This window comes from Nuphar pumila, chromosome 2, assembly GCF_984573655.1.
Source record: "Nuphar pumila chromosome 2, dmNupPumi1.hap1.1, whole genome shotgun sequence".
Lineage (NCBI taxonomy): Eukaryota > Viridiplantae > Streptophyta > Magnoliopsida > Nymphaeales > Nymphaeaceae > Nuphar > Nuphar pumila.
The window spans coordinates 92,892,286-92,913,094 of record NC_143250.1 but is presented as its reverse complement, the minus strand read 5'-3'; positions in this window follow the sequence as shown (position 1 = coordinate 92,913,094).

Genomic DNA, 20,809 nt, shown 5'->3' with positions numbered 1-20,809 from the left:
GTAACACATGGCTGTGAATGTTGTGATGGACATGACCATGCTGCCCACATGTACGTGGGATATGTCACAGGGACACTCCAACCAACTTAATACCCGTGTCGTGTCCCACCGAATGCGATTCTCCAAGAAAAGAATTGGAGTTACGTGTCCTGTGTCCTTCTGGGTGTGTCTTTGTGATACGTGCGGGGGAGCCCGTGATTTGGAACCGTCTAATCATGGTAAATCTGACCCTTCATCACACACCTGTTTTTGCCTTGGTGCTGCTGCTGGCTGGACAGGAATAGAACAGGTCTTGCACCAATCAACCGCACAGAACAGTTTTAAGTGGGGCCCGCAAGTTCTCAGCGATTGCCAACTCAGATGTCCCCTTCAAGTTGGTGTCCGTAAACTAACTCTTTTTATTTGGGGGACGACTTTTATATGAGGTCTCATCTTTCATGTGAAATTCTAAAAACTGCATAATCATCCTAAGATAATTGGATAAGGAAACAATGGATTTAGTTTTGTCAATTTATATATAAGGATAGGGCTCTTTTTTGGGATTGACATAAAGTGAGTATTAATCTGAAATTATGAGTAAAAAATAGGTCTATTTATGAAAGTTTTTCCTTTTCAATTATTAGAAAAGGGAAATAATTGAGGTTGTCAAAAGTTTTACTTCTGTCCAACTCTATTGTTAAACGCTACCACCCTCTCTCACACCGTACACGTGTCATTGATTGATCTCTGCCTTAGATTTTAGGCTTTTATGGAGTCGGCAAATTATCATATTTGCACTTCGTTATTTCCAGACTAGTTAAATCTCAAAAAATATTTTTACAGTTTTCAAATTTTGAAAATCCCATTGAGGAAGCCTTTTGCCCTTAATTCTACAAATGGCCACATGTTTCTGAATTTCCTGATATGGTCTTCTAATTTTATGATAACTGCCAAAACAAAAGCCTACTTCATCATTATCTATTAATTAACTGGGCAAATATTAGCTACTAATGAAGGTACAAAACTAATGAGTAGAAATCACTTTTTAATTCCAAAAAATTTCTGATTTTTTTGTAGATCACTGCATTGTTTGTTTAGTAGGAAACTTTCTTTGAATCATGTGTTTATGACAAGTAATTAGATTTTTAAAAGGATTAAAAAATCAACCGCCCACAATGTGTCAAAACTTTACAACTCAAAAGATCACATTTTTACATCAGAAAAGCACTATCCAAGGCTTGATCCTTAGCAAAACATTGAGTCAATACAACTCGCACTTATGATTTCTTGATCATTAGTTATGTACCTTCATTAATTAGTAGCCAATATTTACCCTAATTAAATCATAAATTAAAATATAATAATTTATCAAAAAAAAAAAGATATTTACCCTTTTTTTTATGAAGATGAATGAACATTTTTCAATTCCAAAAGACAATACACAAAAAAAAAATCACATTTTTCAAAATGATGAACATTGACAAGCTCATTAAGTGACTCGATTCTCGATGAGGGTTCCTTAATCATCAAAAAAGAGTTTCTATCAGGTCAGTTGCTCTGATGCCGTTCATCCATGCGATGAATGACACCCTAAAAACCATGGAGGAACTATTTTTTCAGTCGTTCATTTTGAAAACCTTATATGTCGTTCATCCAGAGCATCAATGGCTATGAAAAAAATGTGGGACCTATCTAGAAGGCATAGAATCCATCCATGGCTCATCTCTGACCTGATACATACTCAAAAATTTTGAGGCTCCTATTTGACAGTGTTTAAAAAAACTAACCTATATCACGAATTTCAAAAAAGAGAGGCCCGTTTTTGAGATTAGGGGGAAATGGTGGGTCTGAAATTGTCACAGTAATGATGTCAAACTTTGTACAGTCCTAAGACAGAAAATATTTTTCAACTTTTTATTTTTATTTTTACCCACTTGAAATTTGAAAAGATTCTTTGAGGAAAAAAACAAAACTTATGTCCTAATACATTCTCTAATAGGTACTCCCAAGAACAATAATGGTGACAATTGTCAGATTCCAGTTTGATTGTCCAAATGATTATCAACCAATCCAAGTGACTTATGCCCAATGTCAGTATCGGATTGTATAGGCCTGTATCGGAACATAGGTACCGTATCGGCAAAAGATTGATACGCATCACTCTTGAATCGGATATTTTTTAATAAATATAAAAAATACAAAAATTACTTTTGTGATATTTTAAAATATTATTTTAATGGTTTTAACATGTGTCAGGTTTTGATTGGCATGTCATATTTTTTATTATTTTTGGCCGATACAAAACAATTCACTTGAGTATTGGTATCGTCTGATACAGCTGCATCATTCGCCAAACATTCAGGGACGATACCGATACTGACAACATTGCCTATGCCCATATTATAGTTGCCCCAACAGCACCTAGGTGGTATCCCATGTGGTAAGCAGGGTCCTGTGCGAAGCTGAAGGCCCAGGTTCGAATCCCTCTGCAACATAGGGGGCTAAGAGATATCTGCCTAACCCCAGCTTGCCTTTAAAATAAATAAATATTGTAGTTGCCTCAAAGAGTTGAGAAAGAAAAAATGATGACAGGTAATGAGCAAGTATATTTAAAATAATTATGTTGCATTGATGTTTTTATTTATTTTTTATTTAAGGGACTAAAATATTAAAATGATAAGAAAATGTGTAGGGTGTGCATCTGTTTTGTGAGATTATGTATCTTCATTTGATTAATAAGTTTTTACCAATCACAAATCTGGTTTTTGAAAAAAATAAGGGCGAGGAAAAATCTCACGATATTTTGAAAAAAAAAATGAGCTTTTCTCAGTAAAATCTTGAGAAATATCGGTGCATCTAAAAACATAAAATATATAAAAATTAATAACAAAAACCTAAAAATATAACAGTACGAAAAAGTGTTTTCGTTATGTCATTGTCTGGTTAAAATGTGATATTTTTAAAAAAGATGATATTTGAAAAAAACAGTTTTTTTTCATATAATATCACCCTTTACTGGTGATATTTGTCTACGGTCTTTACACTATTAAGCCTTGTAGGGAAGTGATTTAATGATTGTTAAATGGTTCTGATCCAAATCCAGGTAGGAACCTTGACAATTGGATCCAGCATTATGCTGGATCTGGATACAACTAGGGGACAGATTCACACCTCAATCCCAGGCATATCTTAGCCTATATGGACCAAGTTCAAGAATCTAGATCCAGCTTGTTTTTGCACAATGCCAAAAGGCACCAATACAGGAAACAGTAAACGAGGGAAAGGTCAGATCTGGCATATATCCACTTAACCAATGAATCAGGGTTCGGTATATTGGACCTAGATTGAAACCCGTATATTGTTGATGCAGACCAGACATTGTCCTTCTTCTGGATTCCAGATCTAACCTATTTTTCCAAACTTGATTGAATCCTGGTCCACATCCACCAACATGGATCATGGGAACATCACGGGCCTGTGACGAATAGGGATGTCAATGGATCATATTCGGGTCAGATATCAAAACAAATCTGAAATCATTTAGTTAGATTCGGTAGAGCAAATAACATCCAATCAATAACAGGATTTTGATACATTATGTAGTCTTGCACTCAAATCTGAATCTGAATCCAAAATGATTCTTAGTCTGAGAGATAATCCAACTCTCAATTACACAGAAAGGCATATCTGGTTAGCCAGCAGTGGGATCCAGATTTGGTAATTAGTACTACCTTTTTCCATCTGATTATATCCAAATAAGCAATAACCGATTAGGTTGGATTCAGTAATACCTACATCCAAATTGAATCCGACCCGGTACATCTCCAGACAAATTGATCCACACTGGGACTGTATATTTGGCTGGTTTCTGAACTAAAATAAAATTGCACTATCGAGTATTTTGGATGCACCAACTGATCTAAGAAAGCAGGATAAGTTGGAAATTTCCCAACTTACCCTACTTTTCTGTATAAACTGGTGCACCATTTATCCATAAAGGTGGGAAAAGTTTTTCTTTGATAGGCAAGCTGGGGTTAGGCAGACCCCTACCAAAACAATGCTATATATAATGCACACTGAAGGAACAGGGCCCTGTCCCGCCTCATATTATTTAGACGGGGGATGGAGGACATGAAAGGGGGATGGAGGTTAAAATCAAAACCCGTGCAGGGATGGACTTATGCTTTACCCCCATCCAGTCCGGCCCCGTCCTCGATCCCCGCCTTCCCCACCCTCGCCCTATCCCTAATTTTTCTTTAGAGAAGGCAGTGGACCGAGCAAAAATAGGCCCCGCCCCGCCTTGTCACGTTTGGACCGGGGATGGAAGACATGAAACAAGGATGGAGGTTAAAATCAAAACTCGTGCGAGGATGGACTTACGTATTCCCATGCCCGACCCTGCCCCGCCTATCCCCGTTAGTAAAATAACTAAAATACCTTTAAGGATGACATTGGACCGAGAAGAAACATGGTGTCGCCCTGTTTGGACCGGGGATGGAGGACATAAAACGAGGATGGAGGTTATAATCAAAACCCGTGCGGGGATGAAGGTGGGGATGGAGGGCATAATTTTGAGACAGGGCACGGGTGAAGACTTTGTCCCCTGCTTCCCCGATCCCCTGCCATCCCTAATCAGCACCCTCATAACCACCCTGACGGCCATGCGGATGACCCACCCCAAGCCATTAAAACTGTTAGGCTGCCTCCCTTGCCTATTAAGGAGTTTGCTGCTTGGGCAAGTGATATGCACCTTGGGTATCAAACTATTCACCTCCATTATTTTTTAAGACCAAGGAAAACCCTCATTGATAACCAGGTCACTTAATAGGCCTGCCTCCTTGCGAGGTAAAGCTCCGAGTTAAGAAAATGATCACCAAGCCCTACATGCTCCAACCTAGCCCCCATGTGCCAGTCGGATTCGATCCTAGGCCTTCAACTTGACACTGGATCTCACTCACCACTTGGGTAACCACCACAGTGGCAAAACTGGACCTCCTTCAACTTGAATGCCCTAAGTTGATCCACTTAGTTAAGCCTGGATATGTGCACTTAGTCCTTTGTTTTTAAGATTGATTAATGTGGGCAAAGGGTTAGGTTAGCCAATACATGAGTGCCACTGCTGCATCATGACAAGACTAGAGAATCTCTCTCTCCAAATAAAAATCTTTTCCTAACTAACCCATGGAAACCAATGGGTGGGGAGGCTATGTCTGTTTGGTAGGAGCAGGTTGTACAGGTCACCATGTGAACCATACTAGTATAGGGTGGTTGAATAATTGCACAGTTTGTACTTATAAAAATCAGTTCTCTTTTTCATGTAAAGCCTTTCGTTTTACCTGGCAATGAAATAAACTATGCCCAATAAACTATGCCCAAGTAGTGGGCAATGTCAAAAGGCAAAAATCTATTATTGACAACGAGATTAAAAGATTTACAAAAACTTGCCGTTCTAACCTGGTGACAATCCCAACTCTCCTGAACCAAACATTAACAATGAGAGATCACAAATTACTTTCACCATTATATATGCAATTTGAGAAACACTAATTTGATCAACACCTTCCAAATGACATCCTATGTGATACGGTAGAAACCTCTCTATTTTCATGTATCGCATTAGACACAAAATTTTGAGGGTGCGTTTGCTTTTATGTAAAACATTAATGCAAATAAGTGAAACATGTAACACTAAAGCAAGGGCTTGCAAAGGTGGGGCAAGTGGTACATCTAGTGTAAGAACCATAAATTTTACACTAAAACTTAAGAATTATGTGGATTTGGGCCTAGGATCCGTTATTGGATCCAAAAGAAAAATGCGCATATTAGAGTATTTCAGTAATATTATATAAATAAATATCTAAGAATTTAGATTTTTTCAAATCCACGATTCGGACCCAAGTGGATCCAACCCCTGGGTCCACTAATGTTCAAGCGACCCGGACCCAAATCAAATTGGGTCCAGCATCGCGGGTCGGGGGTCAGACCCGGACCCGACCCACTCCCTGTAATAAACTTTTATTACAAGGAGGGATAAAGAGGGGGGGGGGGGATAGGAGGGCCGCCCGATAAAATCGAAAAAAAAGGGGGGGGAAACCCTCTTCCCCGATAAGCCGCAGGTTAGGGTTCTTTTGAACCCTAACAAAATTTTTGAGATTGGGGGAGGGGGGGAAGCCGAAGCCGCCGGGCTTCCTTCCTTTTTGGAAGGTCACCCACCTTCAAAAGGGGGACCCCGAACTCTTCCATCCCTCTCTCGCTATCCCTCTCTCTCCCTCTCGTTCGAATCGCCTCCGAGCTCCTGCCTACAGCACGCAACATTTGCCGGGAGACGCCGACCGACCTCCTCTCGCGTGGCTGCCGCAACTCCTTCGCCGGAAAATGGTAGGGTCTGTAACTTTTTTTCAGGTCAGTCATGGGCTTGGTGGGGTGTGGGTTTTCCAAAAACCCAAATCGGTCGATTGGCAAGGGGTTTTCCCTTCGAGCTCTGCAATTTGGGGGCTTCCCCTTCGAGCTCTGCAACTTGGGGGTTTCTGATTTCTTTTTGGGATCGAGTGGTGGTGGTGGGTTTCTTGTCAAACCCTAATCCGGCAATACCAAATCCCATCGATTTGGGGGCTTTTGTTGTTGAAACGGGAAACCCCAGATTTGGGGATTTCTCTAAGCAAGTAAAATATTTTCTCTCAAAAGAATTCAAACATGAATACAATGACTGCATACTTTTGGAGATTTGTTTGTCATACGTCTCTTACAATCATATCAAGAACTAGCTTTACTATATCTTACTATGCAAGCAATAGCAAGTGTTCATTTTCAGCCATATCAAAAAAAAAAAAAAAAACTAACTGTATCATACCTCTGTATTATGGACACAGCAATAAAAGATGTGTTCCCCATTTCCTGCCTGTGCTATGCCTTATCTTAATGCAATGGTCTGTTTGGATTGATTGCTACATTATAAAATTCTGAAGCATGTCCAATTTGTTGTAATCAGCAATGGTTTGGCCAAACATGACAAGTTTGGTAAAATTTAAATCCAGCATGTGTTTATTAATGGTGTTTGTGCCTTTACCCTTTTCTTAGTTTCTTTAAAATTAAATGATCTTGAAGCTTATTGTCTGGCTAAAATTATATTGGACATAAATAAAAGAATCTTTTTAAAGGAAATTACACCATCTGACTCTAATTATATTGATAAACCTTAAATTCTGGAAGTGTCTGTGTTTGGCATCCATGCATCTGTGGTTCTATATCTCCACTAGTGTAATAGGGTTACTTCCATGTTGTTTTATACCAGGACCAGATTTGCACATTCAAGCTAATAAATGAGCAACCGTATGCATAGAAATTTAAACTGATGATTAGTTAGATATGAAACTGCGTAGTAACTTGGAAATTTACATTGATATTTAGTTACATATTAAGTTGCATAGTAACTAGTAATTTTAATTGATGTTTAGTTGCATATTAAACTGCATAGTAACTTGTAAATTTAAATGGATGTTTAGTTGCACATTAAGCTGCATAGTAACTGGTAAATTTAAAGTGAGGATTAGTTGCATAATAAGCTGCATGCCAATTTTTGGGGTTCACTGCATAGTAACTTGGGAGATAAATTGATGTTTAGTTCCTACATAAATTACGATGGTCAAATTTCATATTCCTTAAAATATTCCAATGTTATTATGTGTACACCATCTAGAAGGTTCGAATGGCCATTTAGAGACTTATTCGTCAATGTTCCTATGCATGTGAAACTGTTTATTTTTCTGAAGTACTATTGCCAGACCTTACATAATTGCTGAAAGGATCAAATGAAAAGAAAAAAAAAACTGCATATCTTGTGGAATGTTCAAATGAGGGTGTATTGGGAGAAATGTTTATAGTAGTGTCACTGAATCTCAAGACACCAGCCGTGCCTTTGCTTGTTGGTCGAGCTTTTAAATACATGCCATTTCTTTTGTTTTATATACATGGAGGTGTGGCGGCAATTTACTATTAAAAAAATAAATCAATAATAATAATAATAATGTTTCGACAACCGAATCTATGGGTCGGTTTGTGTGGACATATGAATGTCCAGCCAGTGTATTGAGGGTCTTGCATAGGCCATCAAAGTTATGATGTGAATCCACATGAAAACGAAGATATAATATTGTTGCTTGACTGGGTTAAAGGCACCGAAGCACCTTGGGTGGGTTATGCTATCAATATGACAAAGGATTGGGATTGTTCTATAACCTTGGTGAATTGACTAAGGCTGAGAATCCTACTGTTGTAGTAGTAGAAGGAAGTTGGGTAAATGCCCTGTACTTCGGGAAATAAATTAAATAAAAAGATTAACCCACTCAATTTCAGGCTTACCTTGAAGAGGGTAGGTGGTACAAAGCTCCGGGGACATGTTTACTGTTTCGAGCTAAAGTGACTCGTTGGTCCCCAGTCCTCGGAGTTGGGGGACTCGGACTACCAATATGTCCTAGGTGGTAGTTCCTTGTTCTTCTGCAGAAGTAGGGATGCATCCTGTTTTGGTTTGGCCTTTGGGAGGTTCTCTCGGTCACTGGCCGCTCCCTTAGGATCTCAGTCACAGTTAGAATGTTCGGGTTAATAAAACACCGTTGAATAATATACCCCCGAACATTCTCTTCTGTGATGGTTGCCTCGGTCCGTGTGTACCCGCGGGATAAGAAAAGATAAACATCAATTAGAACATGTTAGGTATCACAGTGAGTGGAGTTCTAGAGAGACATGTTTATATTTTTCCAGCATGTTCTGAGCTTGTAATAAAATAAAGTCCTGAAATGTGTAGAGATGAGATACTCAGATTCATAGGATAAATTGCTAAATGAATATTATGCATCACTGTTGTTATTGTTGTAGAATATGCTTTAATTGCTTAATTGTTGTCTTCGCATAAAAGGCTTTAATTGCTTAATTATAACTGTTGCCTCATCTGTTTGCCTGCTTAAATATATGCCTGTTACTGCTTTTACATAGTCTTTTTGTGTACTTCTTAATAAGCTGAAATTCCACATCACCTACAAGGTCCATGGTTTACCTGCATTAAGAATACAGTTTCTCTACTTAGACGTGGTAGTCTAATTCCTATAATTTTTATCATTTTCAGGCACAGAGTAATCCATGAGCGAAGCAGGATGCGGCGCTGACTAGAACTGGATCTATTTGTTCCCTGGCGGTCCTAATGGCTTTTTTATTGAAATTTTTGTTTTAAGATTGATGATGTGATAAACTCTGTTTGGATTCTATTATTATTGAAATAAAAATAAATGGTATGGTTGCTTTTACCTTCCTGTATCGTTCTGAAATGCTTAACCCTAGAATCATTTGTTGGTTTCAAAAAAAAAAATCCTGAAAAATCTGGGTTAAAATTTTGGGGCGTTACAGTTATGGTATCAGAGCCTGGGAACAATAAATCAAAGTTCACGGTCATGCCACATCCTGAGATCGCTCTGTGAGTATATTTTATTTATTTTACTTTAGTAGTCATGATAATTACAATTTTCTCCTATATATGTATAAATATATATCTGTAATGATTTTTGAAACACTATAATGCAAAGATAGTAAAACTGTGTGTATTGAAATGGTTATTAGATGTACCGTCGATTCCAAGCTAGTTCGAGCACGGGAAATGAATGGCAGGACCAAAGGGGATTCGCGATGGAAACTCTCGGTAATCTGGCTCAAACCATGGACACTCAAATGCGCCACCAGGCGGAGTTAGCCGCAACCATAAGTGAAAGGCATAATACGAACACAATCACCTATGAGAAGTTCTTGAAGTTGAACCCGCCTACCTTCTCAGACAAGGCTGATCCTGAACTAGCCGAGAGTTGGATTACAGAGACAGAACGAGCTTTTCGGGTTCTGTCTGTTCCCGAGGATAAGCAAACGGACTTCGGCACTTACCGCTTGACGGAAGATGCACAGAAATGGTGGGACACAACCCGAACCATCCACTTTGTTGGAGTGGATACTATTCCATGGGAAGATTTCAAGCAGACATTTTTAGAGACATATTTTCCCCAGTACGCTCGTGATCAGAAGCATCAGGAGTTCTTGGAGCTTACTCAAGGAAACATGAATTTGGTGGAATACACTACCAAATTTCGGACCTTGGAGCGTTATTGCCCAAATTTGTTCGCGAATGATAAAGCCAGAGCAACTAGGTATGTGCGCGGACTCAAGGACGGATTGCGACCATGAGTGATGATAAATCTGCCATCCACCCTCGCACAAGCCATTGAAGTGGCTACTATGCTGAATGAAGAATGGGAGAGATCAAGGAAGAGTCAAAAAGACACACCGGGGAAACGGGGAGCCGGTCCGCCGCAGCACCACAGTGGCAAGAAGTACCAGCCACCTTACAAGAAGCAAAAGTACAATGGTGGAAATCGTCCTCCGCAGCAACAAGGACAAAATCGGGTGTGCCAAAAGTGCAACCGATCCCACTACGGACAACCTTGCCCTAGAGACACAGGAGCATGTCTCTACTGTGGAAAGATGGGTCATTATGCCCGTCAGTGCCACAAGAAGATAACAGATATGCAGAAACGTAATGTCGGGGGAGGACAGCAACATCAAACATCTCAGCCGCAGCAAACACCACAGCAAAATGCACAGAAGAGGGTGCCGGGACGAGTATATGCCACCACTGCGGAAGAGTTGGAGAAAGGAAATCTGGTACAAGGTACTGTATTTGTCAATGGTTGTGCTGCACTTGTTCTATTTGACTGTGGTGCTACACATTCGTTCATATCCGTAGAATTTGCAAAATTACTTGGTGCACATACTGAATCTCTGAAACATGAATTATATGTGTACAATCCGATAGGATATAATTCGATATGTGTAAACTACATCCCTGATGTCATAATTGTACTTGAAGGGCAAAACTTACCTGCTGACCTAATCTTGCTCGATATGACTGAATATGATGTCATTTTGGGGATGGATTGGTTATATGAACATTATGCCAACGTTCTCTGTCGCCAAGGGAAAGTGGTTTTGTCCCGACCAGGATTGCCAAAGGTTGAGTTTCGGCTCTCGAGACCTACAGTAAAGGGCCGAATTGTATCAGTATTAAAGGCCCAGAAGTATATGCGATAGGGGTGCCGAGCATTCCTAGTAAATGTATTCTCCTGCGAGTCGAAGGTCACACCTTTAGAAGAACTTGAAGTGGTTCGTGAATTCCCAGAAGTGTTTCCGGATGAGTTGCCTAGACTACCTCCACAGCGTGAGGTGAATTTTCATATCGAGTTGGTGCCTGGGACGGTACCAATCTCGAAAGCACCTTATCGTATGGCTCCAGTAGAGTTGAAGGAGCTGAAGAAACAACTCCAAGAGTTGATGGAACAAGGTTTCATTAGACCAAGCGTGTCACCATGGGGAGCACCAGTTCTGTTTGTAAAGAAGAAAGATGGTTCTATGAGGTTGTGTATAGACTATCGGATGTTGAATCAAGCAACAGTAAAAAATAAGTATCCTCTACCTCGCATTGAAGACTTGTTCGACCAATTGCAAAAGGCTAAGGTGTTTTCAAAAATCGATCTTAGATCTGGGTATCACCAACTTCGGATCAAGAACGATGATATTCCCAAGACAGCCTTTAGAACAAGGTACGGTCACTACGAGTTCGTAGTTATGCCATTCGGATTGACAAATGCTCCTGCCGCATTCATGGATTTGATGAATCGGGTATTCAGAGCGTACTTGGATACTTTTGTGATTGTTTTTTATTGATGACATACTTATATACTCTGAAAGTATAGAGCAACATCGAGAACATTTGAGGATCGTATTGGGGACTCTCAAGGAACACCAGTTGTTCGCCAAATTCTCCAAGTGCGAATTCTGGCTCGAGAAGGTCATGTTCTTGGGTCATGTCATATCGCGAGATGGAGTCGCTGTGGACCCGGCTAAAGTTGAAGCTGTATTAAATTGGGGTCAACCGAAGAATATCAGCGATATCAGGAGTTTTCTAGGATTAGCAGGCTATTATAGAAGATTCATTCAGGACTTTTCACGGATTGCTATGCCTATGACCAAGCTCCTGAGGAAAGGAATCAAGTTCGAATGGACGGATAAGTGCGAGGAGAGTTTTCAAATCTTAAAGAAGAAGCTTACCACCGCACCAGTGTTGGCTTTACCTTCAGGTCATGGTGGTTTTGTGGTCTACTTCGACGCATCAGGTACTGGGTTGGGATGTGTTTTAATGCAAAATGGTAAGGTGATAGTTTATGCCTCTCGCCAATTAAAGATTCATGAAAGAAACTACCCAACTCATGATCTCGAATTGGCAGTCGTGGTGTTCGCGTTGAAAATATGGCGACATTACCTGTATGGGGAACAATTCGAGGTATTTACTGATCACAAAAGTCTCAAGTACATGTTTTCCCAGAAAGAGTTGAACATGCGACAACGACGATGGTTGGAGTTTATAAAGGATTACGATTTTACCATTTCCTATCACCCAGGAAAGGCAAATGTGGTAGCTGACTCTCTCAGTCGCAAAGCTGGTTGCAGTTTGTCCAGTCTATTGACGAAAGGGTGGAATTTGGTGGAGGAATTCATGGATTGGAAACCATTTTCAGATGTCGTGGGGAGTATCAAGTTATCTAATTTATCTGCTCATCCGGAGATCCTTATAAAGATTATTGAAGGTCAGAAAGAGGATCCCCAATATGAGAAATTAAAGTCACTAGCCCAACAAGAGAAGTCACATTTCTCACTCAAGGAAGATGGCAGTATTTGGATGAAAAAGCGACTTTGGGTCCCTAGTGATCCCAAGTTGAAGGAAGAACTATTGGGTGAAGCACATAGGTCCAAATACACCATACACCCAGGAGGCACGAAAATGTTTAAAGATTTACAACGTGGGTATTGGTGGAATGGAATGAAGCGTGAGGTCGCAAGTTATGTCTCGAAGTGTTTGACTTGTCAGCAAGTCAAGGTGGAACATCAGAAGCCTGGTGGAATGATGCAGCAAATGGAGATTCCACAGTGGAAATGGGAAGAAATCACCATGGACTTCGTGGTGGGTTTGCCGAAAACACGGAAACAACATGACGCGATATGGGTAATAGTGGATCGACTGACTAAATCGGCTCATTTTCTACCCATACGAATAAATCAATCCCTCGAGAGCTTAGCAGACTTATACATCAGAGAGGTTGTTCGACTGCATGGAGTACCAATTTTTATTATATCAGATCGAGACCCTCAATTTACTTCTCGGTTTTGGGGTCAGTTACAACAAGCCTTGGGTACGAAACTGAAGCTGAGTACTGCTTTTCACCCTCAGACTGACGGACAATCAGAGAGGACTATCCAGACACTAGAAGATATGTTGCGAGCATGTATGCTGGATTAGAAAGGTGAGTGGGACAAGCATGTTGTTTTAGCCGAATATGCCTACAATAATAGTTACCATGCGAGTATCGGCATGGCTCCTTTTGATGCCCTGTATGGAAGACCATGTAGATCACCTGTGTATTGGAACGAAATTGGAGAACGGTCGGTAGAATCACCAATCGTGTTACAACATTACACCCAACAGATCAAGATAATAAGAGATAGACTGCTTACAGCCCAGAGTCGACAAAAGAGTTATGCAGATCAAAGGCGCAGGGAGCTCACTTTTGATGTGGGGGATCGGGTCTTTGTGAAAGTATCACCCACCAAAAGTGTGTTTCGTTTTGGTAAGAAAGGAAAATTGAGTCCCAGATATGTCGGACCTTTTGAGATTTTGGAACGGATTGGAGAAACGGCCTATTGTATAGCCCTACCTCCTCAGTATGCTCAGATACATAACGTATTCCATGTATCTATGTTAAGAAAATATCTTCAAGATCCGTCGCATGTCATCCAATATGAGGACGTAGATATAAGGGAAGACCTAACAATGGAAGAAAAACCAGTGGAGATATTGGAACGAAGTGAGCGAGTCTTGAGATCAAAGACCATTCCTCTCGTTAAGGTGAGATGGCAACACCATGGCATCGATGAAAGCACGTAGTAACCGGAGGCTAATATGCGAGAAAAATACCCCGAGCTGTTCGAGTAAACACCGACAGGTAAATTTCGAGGACGAAATTTTTTTTAGGAGGAAAGGATGTAAGAACCACAAATTTTACACTAAAACTTAAGAATTATGTGGATTTGGGCCTAGGATCCGTTATTAGATCCAAAAGAAAAATGCGCATATTAGAGTATTTCAGTAATATTATATAAATAAATATCTAAGAATTTAGATTTTTTCAAATCCACGATTCGGACCCAAGTGGATCCAACCCCTGGGTCCACTAATGTTCAAGCGACCCGGACCCAAATCAAATTGGGTCCAGCATCGCGGGTTGGGGGTCAGACCCGGACCCGACCCACTCCCTGTAATAAACTTTTATTACAGGGAGGGATAAAGAGGGGGGGGGGGGATAGGAGGGCCGCCCGATAAAATCGAAAAAGGGGGGGGGGGGGAACCCTCTTCCCCGATAAGCCGCAGGTTAGGGTTCTTTTGAACCCTAACAAAATTTTTGAGATTGGGGGAGGGGGGGAAGCCGAAGCCACCGGGCTTCCTTCCTTTTTGGAAGGTCACCCACATTCAAAAGGGGGACCCCGAACTCTTCCATCCCTCTCTCGCTATCCCTCTCTCTCCCTCTCGTTCGAATCGCCTCCGAGCTCCTGCCTACAGCACGCAACATTTGCCGGGAGACGCCGACCGACCTCCTCTCGCGTGGCTGCCGCAACTCCTTCGCCGGAAAATGGTAGGGTCTGTAACTTTTTTTCAGGTCAGTCATGGGCTTGGTGGGGTGTGGGTTTTCCAAAAACCCAAATCGGTCGATTGGCAAGGGGTTTTCCCTTCGAGCTCTGCAATTTGGGGGTTTCCCCTTCGAGCTCTGCAACTTGGGGGTTTCTGATTTCTTTTTGGGATCGAGTGGTGGTGGTGGGTTTCTTGTCAAACCCTAATCCGACAATACCAAATCCCATCGATTTGGGGGCTTTTGTTGTTGAAACGGGAAACCCCAGATTTGGGGATTTCTCTAAGCAAGTAAAATATTTTCTCTCAAAAGAATTCAAACATGAATACAATGACTGCATACTTTTGGAGATTTGTTTGTCATACGTCTCTTACAATCATATCAAGAACTAGCTTTACTATATCTTACTATGCAAGCAATAGCAAATGTTCATTTTCAGCCATATCAAAAAAAAAAAAAAACTAACTGTATCATACCTCTGTATTATGGACGCAGCAATAAAAGATGTGTTCCCCATTTCCTGCCTGTGCTATGCCTTATCTTAATGCAATGGTCTGTTTGGATTGATTGCTACATTATGAAATTCTGAAGCATGTCCAATTTGTTGTAATCAGCAATGGTTTGGCCAAACATGACAAATTTGGTAAAATTTAAATCCAGCATGTGTTTATTAATGGTGTTTGTGCCTTTACCCTTTTCTTAGTTTCTTTAAAATTAAATGATCTTGAAGCTTATTGTCTGGCTAAAATTATATTGGACATAAATAAAAGAATCTTTTTAAAGGAAATTACACCATCTGACTCTAATTATATTGATAAACCTTAAATTCTGGAAGTGTCTGTGTTTGGCATCCATGCATCTGTGGTTCTATATCTCCACTAGTGTAATAGGGTTACTTCCATGTTGTTTTATACCAGGACCAGATTTGCACATTCAAGCTAATAAATGAGCAACCATATGCATAGAAATTTAAACTGATGATTAGTTAGATATGAAACTGCGTAGTAACTTGGAAATTTACATTGATATTTAGTTACATATTAAGTTGCATAGTAACTAGTAATTTTAATTGATGTTTAGTTGCATATTAAACTGCATAGTAACTTGTAAATTTAAATGGATGTTTAGTTGCACATTAAGCTGCATAGTAACTGGTAAATTTAAAGTGAGGATTAGTTGCATAATAAGCTGCATGCCAATTTTTGGGGTTCACTGCATAGTAACTTGGGAGATAAATTGATGTTTAGTTCCTACATAAATTACGATGGTCAAATTTCATATTCCTTAAAATATTCCAATGTTATTATGTGTACACCATCTAGAAGGTTCGAATGGCCATTTAGAGACTTATTCGTCAATGTTCCTATGCATGTGAAACTGTTTATTTTTCTGAAGTACTATTGCCAGACCTTACATAATTGCTGAAAGGATCAAATGAAAAGAAAAAAAAAACTGCATATCTTGTGGAATGTTCAAATGAGGGTGTATTGGGAGAAATGTTTATAGTAGTGTCACTGAATCTCAAGACACCAGCCGTGCCTTTGCTTGTTGGTCGAGCTTTTAAATACATGCCATTTCTTTTGTTTTATATACATGGAGGTGTGGCGGCAATTTACTATTAAAAAAATAAATCAATAATAATAATAATAATGTTTCGACAACCGAATCTATGGGTCGGTTTGTGTGGACATATGAATGTCCAGCCAGTGTATTGAGGGTCTTGCATAGGCCATCAAAGTTATGATGTGAATCCACATGAAAACGAAGATATAATATTGTTGCTTGACTGGGTTAAAGGCACCGAAGCACCTTGGGTGGGTTATGCTATCAATATGACAAAGGATTGGGATTGTTCTATAACCTTGGTGAATTGACTAAGGCTGAGAATCCTACTGTTGTAGTAGTAGAAGGAAGTTGGGTAAATGCCCTGTACTTCGGGAAATAAATTAAATAAAAAGATTAACCCACTCAATTTCAGGCTTACCTTGAAGAGGGTAGGTGGTACAAAGCTCCGGGGACATGTTTACTGTTTCGAGCTAAAGTGACTCGTTGGTCCCCAGTCCTCGGAGTTGGGGGACCCGGACTACCAATATGTCCTAGGTGGTAGTTCATTGTTCTTCTGCAGAAGTAGGGATGCATCCTGTTTTGGTTTGGTCTTTGGGAGGTTCTCTCGGTCACTGGCCGCTCCCTTGGGATCTCAGTCACAGTTAGAATGTTCGGGTTAATAAAACACCGTTGAATAATATACCCCCGAACATTCTCTTCTGTGATGGTTGCCTCGGCCCGTGTGTACCCGCGGGATAAGAAAAGATAAACATCAATTAGAACATGTTAGGTATCACAGTGAGTGGAGTTCTAGAGAGACATGTCTATATTTTTCCAGCATGTTCTGAGCTTGTAATAAAATAAAGTCCTGAAATGTGTAGAGATGAGATACTCAGATTCATAGGATAAATTGCTAAATGAATGTTATGCATCACTGTTGTTATTGTTGTAGAATATGCTTTAATTGCTTAATTGTTGTCTTCGCATAAAAGGCTTTAATTGCTTAATTATAACTGATGCCTCATCTGTTTGCCTGCTTAAATATATGCCTGTTACTACTTTTACATAGTCTTTTTGTGTACTTCTTAATAAGCTGAAATTCCACATCACCTACTAGGTCCATGGTTTACCTGCATTAAGAATACAGTTTCTCTACTTAGACGTGGTAGTCTAATTCCTATAATTTTTATCATTTTCAGGCACAGAGTAATCCATGAGCGAAGCAGGATGCGGCGCTGACCAGAACTGGATCTATTTGTTCCCTGGCGGTCCTAATGGCTTTTTGATTGAAATTTTTGTTTTAAGACTGATGATGTGATAAACTCTGTTTGGATTCTATTATTATTGAAATAAAAATAAATGGTATGGTTGCTTTTACCTTCCTGTATCGTTCTGAAATGCTTAACCCTAGAATCATTTGTTGGTTTCAAAAAACAAAATCCTGAAAAATCTGGGTTAAAATTTTGGGGCGTTACATCTAGCTTCGTAAAAATATATTTTGAGCACGAAAGATTGCTCATCTTCATTCATAAAGAAAGAAAAAACCCTCCGTAATAGACTGCAATGTAGGGAAAAGAAACTCATGAGTGAAATTATGATGCATCAGATTGGTGGTGTTGGAAGTCTCTCTCGCTTTTGTCATCCCCCACCTAGACTGGTGAAAAATATCCGATCAAGCCAAAGTCACCCATGTATGAAAACATTGTTTGCATTGTAGCTCTAATGGTATTTCATTTAGCAATGTATTTTTAAAAGTTATTTTTATGAAAAGAGTTCATGAAAATTGGTCACCAAATTTAAAAATCCAACTCTCACAAGTAGTAAAAATTAGGATCGAACACAAGGAATTGGTTGATACAACTTCGTATTTCACTCAAAGCGAATTATTTATTGCCTTAAAAAAAATTAAACTAATTAAGAGTACTTACAAAATGAGAATTAAAGGATTATTCTGAACCGCAAATGATGTTGAAATTAAAACTAATTACAAAACTCAAATGTGGCAAAAAAAACCCTAATTAACTAGGAATTGAAAATGCTAAAATAAACTAAAAATAAAGCTTCTTCGCCTTTGCTTCTTCGCCTTTGCTTCTTCACTTTAACTTCAAATCAACTTCATTTCTATCACATGGAATCAGCAAATTGTGTCACCTCCTGCAAAAATAATATAAAAATACATGAAATGCAAAATATACACTAATTTGAACTTCTACCTGAAATTATAATTCTGCCACTAGTTATTACAGAAATTCTTATCAAAATAGGTTTCTGTAATTTGACATAATTAGATATCAATTGTATTTCAATCCTTCTCAAAATATTTAGATATGTTCTCAAAACATTAATGAAGAGAATCCAATTTACAGAATTGAAAAATTTAGAGTAGAACTTAATTTATTAACAGATGAGCAACAACTTCAAAATTGTGGAAGTTGCTGTCAAAACTTCTATCAGCTTCCAAAAATTAACAGATTTAGTCTAGCAAAACAGATTGAAAATGAATGAAAATTTTACAGCAGAATATTCATTCATGAATCCAATCCATTTTACGAATTCAGATTTGGATTCTGAAAACTCCATATATAACAAAAACAAAACTAGAAAAAATACAGGAAATGAAAGTTGCAGAAAATAGAGTTGCCAGAATATACGGCCAGAAAAAGCTCAGAACGGCCCATCAATCTGACTCTCATCGTGCTGAATTTTTGCAAAGAAAAACTAGACTCAAGCATGAATCAGATCAAATTTATGGATCGTGATTTGGATTCTGAAATCTCCAGATATAATAAAAAAACTACAAAAAGTCAAGAAAAATAAAATTTCAGAATTTCACACTTTGATCTATTGCATTAGATCAAAAGATGAAATTAAAAATTCATGGAAATAAGCTCTAATCATTTAATCACTTAACTAATCTAAATCTAAAATATCTAACATAATCAAAATTGCATAATCATGAGATTAACTAAAAGAAATCAAAAGATCAAAAGAAACTACAAATAAAAATCCATGCAATTCCTTGCATGGATAAAAAAGAGAGAGGAATAAGAAGATTCACCAATTTCTTGAGAATCTGATTGATCTTCAACCAAAAAGATTTCACTCCGGATTAGGTTCTAAGCATTCCTCTATTGCTGAATTAGAAAGACAAGGAGGAAAAAAGAAGAAGAAAGAGAAGAGAAAGAAGAGGAAAATAAAAGAGAAAAAGCTTGAAAATCAAAGAAGAGAAAAGTGAGGGCTGGAGTAAAAGGGCTGAAGACCCCTTTCACTCCAGCCCTAAGTGAATATTTATAATAAATTTTATAAAAATTACATTGAGGTTCTATATTTTACAAATTTTCAAAATGAGGATTAAAATAAAAATAACTGCTAGGCACCATTTTCAAAAAGAGTTTTTCTAAAACTTTGAAATGGATTTGGTTTAAAATGTTTGTTGAACACTTTAGAATTGGATTCAAAATTCAATTAAGGTGTTTTGGATTGGATCATGGTTTGAATTGCCTTAGGATCCGGTCTAGAAGCGTAAAACGGCCATAACTTCCTCTTTTTAACTATCAATTCTACAAGATTCGAACCATGACTTCTTTAACCCTAAAACATCATAAGCATGAAATATAAACCAATAAAATATACTTAAATGCATGATTTGTGTAATAAAATGAATGCATATTCATGCATTATCAAATTCTCATGTGCTTATTATTTGCTAGTCCTCGAGCAAACACTAATCCCAAACTAAGGTGAAAACTCTATCTTAAAAATGCAAAAACTGAAAGAAATTACCTAACTCGCTTTCGTAGGAATCATGGTTGCATTTAGCATATGCAATAAGCCCTTTCAACCCTTGGGTTGCCTCAGTGGACGAGTAAAGTCTCGTGAGGGTTTTAAGCGATGCTACCCACAAATATCTCTATCATGCATATTTTTTATAATTTTTTCAATTATCAGGCAAGTAAAAAGCTCTTTTTAACAAATACATTTCAGATATTCACATTCTTTCTCATTTATTGAATCATTCATGCCTCCTCAGTAGAATTTTTTTTTATCTCTTTAGACTTCTAGATCATGTATGTTTTGTTTTTTAGAAAAACTTGCTTACTCATGTCATCATCTATTTATCGTTACATAAACACTTTTGCACTGTTTTGTAAAAAAACTTCAAGCAATATTTTTCTTTTCTTTAAGCTCTTTTTCTTTTTCTTTTTCAATTGGGTTGAGTAGGCCTAGCTAGGTTAAGGTACTAGGTCTAGATGTGTAGGAATTTTGTTATAGTAGAGATGCTTCTAGATATCGGATTTCAAATATTAGAATGAAGAGATTAGACCTCTATTTATAATTCTCACATATTCAGGATCTGGGAATCCAAATCCGTTCAAAGGTAAGATGAAAAAATCCAGTTGGTCAGGATTTGAAAGGTCTCTTTTGCTTGGCCAAAGGTTTCCTAGCCTAGGATCTAGGAAAGTGATAGATAGAATTTTAGTTTTTTAAAAATATAGTAGATACATTGAATCTAATCT